We start from the raw sequence: 5000 nt of genomic DNA on the forward strand, positions 1-5000 counted from the left end.
CCACCTCTCTGAATTAACTGCAGATTTCACTACATATTCTATTCATAAATATCCTTCACTCGGTGGAAGCGTAGATCTGTCATGAAACCTTTTTCGAATATTGGCGTGTCGATGTGAAAGTAAGTCTTCATAAATATTCTTCATTCGTTGAAGCTGTAGATCAGACGAGAAATTTCTTGCGGAATAGGGCTGGACGGAAAGCAGCAGTAAATATTCTTCTTTCGGGGAAAGCTACAGACATGATATGAACGATTTTGGAGTAGAAGGGTTCTAAGGGAAAGAAAGAAAAATATATTGATCTAAGTATTGTCAACAATTATTGTATATCATTAATACGTATGATTAGAAACAGAGAGTATTATAATACGATTTCTTCATATTGATAATAATGATTTTTTTACTACAATAATAATGATTTATAAATATATATCTCTTGTTATTTATCTTCTTACATTTTTATATCTATATTGTGGTAGTTATCCAGAGAGATGTACGTACGGCGCCATCTTCTTTATAGCTGCCATTGTTATGAACAGCCATATACAACGTCATGAAATTAATTGAATTGTAAAGATTTTTTTCTCTTTGTTTGCTTACAATTTCGTTATGTTGGTGTTTACTTATATACTCACGTATTATTGAGGTCTATAAAGAATTTTTTTGTGTTCAATGGAGTTGCATCGTATTGCTAAGTGCGTAACGAGATGTATGACACCCGACTTGTTGAAAACACACAAACACCCGTTAACGTCTGACATTTTCCTTTTTCCGGACGATAAGGGCTGTGCACTTACTCTTTATTTTTTCAGGGCTCCTGAGACAGGCGGAAAGAAGAAAAAGAAGTTGTCCTATAATCCATGAACCAGGCCTGAATGTTTGCAACGAAGACAATCCTCTAACGGCAACTAAATTCTAAGGGGTGATGTTGAACAAGATTAAATCTAAAATCCAAGAACTCAAAACACAAATGCCAGCCAAGAGGCATCTCATTCGACGATATATCAATTCTGCCAACCCACAGCCCTGGACTGGTACTTTCTTTCAATGACTCTGATAGGATGGAAGGCAAAGTTGACTTCTGTGGGATTTGAACTAAGAATGTAGGAAGCCAGAGGTAATACTTCGACATGTTCTCCTACGCTCCAACGATTCTGCCAATTCACGCTTCGTGCTGTTAGCCCCCTCTCTCTTCCTCTCTCTGCCGCTCTCCCTCTCTTTCTCTCTCTCTCACCCTATTTATGTATCTGCCTATCTTACTTTCAATCTCATTCTCTTTCTCTTTAATACTATAATGGCCTATGCTTCTCTGACCTAGCTAGTTCCATACTGTATCTACCCATCTTTGTGCCAATCAAAGCTCACCCACTACACCTATCATTCTTTCTTTCATCAACCGTGTTACGACTCCCTTTCTTATATCCAGCTTTAACTATTTAATCTCAGTCTTTTCTCTCTCCTCCCCACCCCCTTGCAACCTTCTCTTACTCCCTTCTTTTATTCGAAATATTTCATTCAGACGTCAGCTTAAATATATTTGAATTGAGATTCAACCATACCCGTCACTTCTGTCTCGGAGCCCCTAAGGATGCCATATGCATATCTCTTATTCATCAGTTTCCCTGCTTGAGACAGTTGATATCCTTCACTTGAAATACATACTTCACATACCCTTGTATTAAGCAGGAACTACACAGAATTCACATTCTTCGGCGCCCAGACTATGGTAGATTTCTTTAAACCGTCTCCGAATTTCAATAACTTCATGTTATTTTAATCAATGCCAGAGTTGGATCCGGTTCATAGAAAATAGCACAAATGTAGCGGCGAGATGGCAGAAACGTAAGCACGCCGGACGAAATGCTTAGTGGTATTTCGTCTGTTTTTACGTTGAGTTCAAATTCCACCGAGGTCGACTTTGCTTTTCATCCTGTCGGGGTCGATAAATTAAGTACCAATCACGCACAGGGGTCGATGTAATCGACTTAATCCCTTTGTCTGTCCTTATGTATCCCCTCTGTGTTTATCCCCTTGTGAGCAATAAAGAAATAAGAAAGTAGCACAAAATTTCAGAAAGTAGTGAATAGTGTTAAAAAAAACAAAATTGGAACTTTGGTCGTGAATCATACATACAAGGGGAAGTCAAAAGTTATCCACGATTTCGCCAAAACTTTCTTTAGGTAGGCCGCACTCACTTCAACACTTGCATTGTAAAGGGTGATACTCTTGTGGTTCCAATTTGATCATTCCAGTTTTCTTTTTTGAGCCACAAATAAAATATAGCAGCTCTGCCAGCCAATGTGCACCAAAGAAGAACGGGCGTCAATGATCCGATTTCTTTGGTTTGAAAGTGTGCTAGAGACTGAAATTCATCGCAGGCTGTTGATACTATATAACGACAGTGGTCTACCACGTAGGAGAGAGTATAAGAGAATGGTGAATGTATGAGAGAATCGGACAAGTGTGAAGTACGAATAGAGAGAAGGATGCCAATGAATCACCAGATTCAGTAAGCTCGAGTGATGATTATGGTAAACTGACTAGTGACCATTGATGGAGGGCCATGTTCTCTGAAAATTTTTAGAGAACATGGATAATTTAAATTATTCACGGTTCTGCATAAAAAATCGTTTTTTCTTCGGTTTGAACGGCAGTTTTTTAAAATAATTTCCACGTAATTAAACACTTTTAAACTTCGTATACTGGTAGAATGTGTTTATAAAACATCTTTTTCTCTTTGCTTTATTGAGAAAATTCTATGGTTTGTAAGATATTTGTTGTTGTTTTTTTCTTCAATTTCTGCAATTTCAACCAATCAATGACGTCTAATGAGGTAAAAAAACATTCTGTGCCGTATGAAAATGTCCCTCGTTTAAGAAACAGATTGGGTTTATTTACATTTGTGAAGAAAAAAAGATACCCCTCCCCCCCACCCCTAACCCTAACTATCCCTAACCCTAAAACAGATTGAAATGCAATAGATCGATACTAGGGTCATAATTATAGGTGACAATTTCATATGACACCGTTAGAAAAAACTGCCGTTCAAACCGAAAAGATCCAAAAATCATCCATGACAAGCTTCACGTAAAATCTGTGAGAAATCGGTGACGAGAGCTTATGGAAGCACATAAACGCAATCGTGTGGAGATCTGTCAACTCTTACCAGACTGCTACAACGATGAAGGTGAAGCTTTATTAGAGAGAATAGTTACAGGAGAGGAGAGCAGGGTCCATCACTTTGAGCCTGAATCCAAAAGAATATAGAGTCGAAACACTGAAATCTCTACCGAAAAGGAAATTCATGACTCAGCCTTCTGCAGGAACAAATGATACTAACCATTTTGTTGGGTGGGAAAGGACCTATACTGGAACATTACATGGAAAAGTGGTCTATGATCACCAATGTAGGCTACAGTGAAACGCTAGCCAAGAAAACGAAGCCAATAATTCGCACAAAACGCCAAGGTCTATTGTCAAAGCAGGTGTTATTCTTGTAAGATAATGCACGCCACACCGTTGATCCTATTGAAAATTGTATTGCTAGAATGCCCTGCTTATAGTCCAGATCTCGCCACTTCAGACTATCACCTCTTTGGACCGCTCGAAAATCATTTTATGAGGCGTTCGATTTGCTACGTTCGAAGAAGCGCAGCAAGCATACATATATGGCAGCGCGACCAGCTGAAAAACCTTCTTCTCCGATGGAATAAGCATCTTGTGAACCGCTGGAAGAAGTGTATCGTAGAGTGTAATGTAGAAAGAAATTAGATATTAGATTTCAGTAATAAAATGCAGTAACACGTTCCCTTGATGATCCATTGCGGGTAAGTAAACAAGGGCACTAGGAACATCAATGCTTAGTTCCAAACAACTGCAATCGAGCATCGCCTTGGGTCAAAGAAATCGATCCTCAGACTTATTCCGTCGATCTATTTTGCCTTGCGTTGGAATTAATAATTAATATCACTTATCTTAATATTTTCAGACAGACAGACAGACAGACACACACACACACACACACACACAAACACAGACGGACACACAGACGGACAGACAGACAGATTGAGAGATAGCGAGAGAGAGAAAGAGAAAGACAGACAGACAGACAGACGACAGACAGACAGACAGACAGACAGACAGACAGACAGATAGATAGATAGATAGATAGATTAGATAGATGGATGGATGGATAGATAGATAGATAGATAGATAGATAGATAGATAGATAGATAGATAGATAGATAGATAGATAGATAGATAGATAGATAGATAGATAGACAATTTAGCTGCACCGAAAGTAATGCAAAAGTATACGTACCTTTTTTTAACTGACATAGTTTGTTTGAATTGCGCATGTACACACGAACCCACACAACATGACTTCCTTCATCACAAGCGGTGTTTTTGCGCCAAAGTTTAATCCATCTTTCGCAGCCTCCCTAAGAAAATTTAGGTCTGCACTCCTGTATCTACTGTTCACAGCCACTTTCACTCTACCTGTCATCACATCTCTCTAATGAAAGACAGTCTTCTGTATTTTATTGGAAAGAACAGATGGAAGTCACAAGATGCTGTATCCAGGCTGTCCAGTACTCAAAGGACTGCTGACCAGCGCAATTACTAAATTGTGTGATTCGATGTTAAATAACGTGTTTGGTCACAAATTGTTATTGTGAATGTGGATCGTATTCAGATTTTTGTTCGGTTTTTCTCCACTTAAATAGCTTCTCTGAGCTTTTTGAATTTTCAGGGTAACCGATCGCTGTTTAAAATGCAGTTACATTTCGGGAAAAAGGGACAATGACGCCCTTTTCCTCCCAATAAGAGTTACCAAAACTTTCTGAACCGATCGCTGGCTCTTCAGAAAGAGGCGTGACAGAATCACAAGAGCCTCCGTTTCTGGATCATAAGTATGCGTACACGTTTCAGCATTTGTCACCAGAATAGAGAAAACATGTCTCGATTGGCGTTAAATGTTTCAAGCAGATCAAAGCAGATTT

The sequence above is a fragment of the Octopus sinensis genome, linkage group LG12 (assembly GCF_006345805.1).
Source record: "Octopus sinensis linkage group LG12, ASM634580v1, whole genome shotgun sequence".
Lineage (NCBI taxonomy): Eukaryota > Metazoa > Mollusca > Cephalopoda > Octopoda > Octopodidae > Octopus > Octopus sinensis.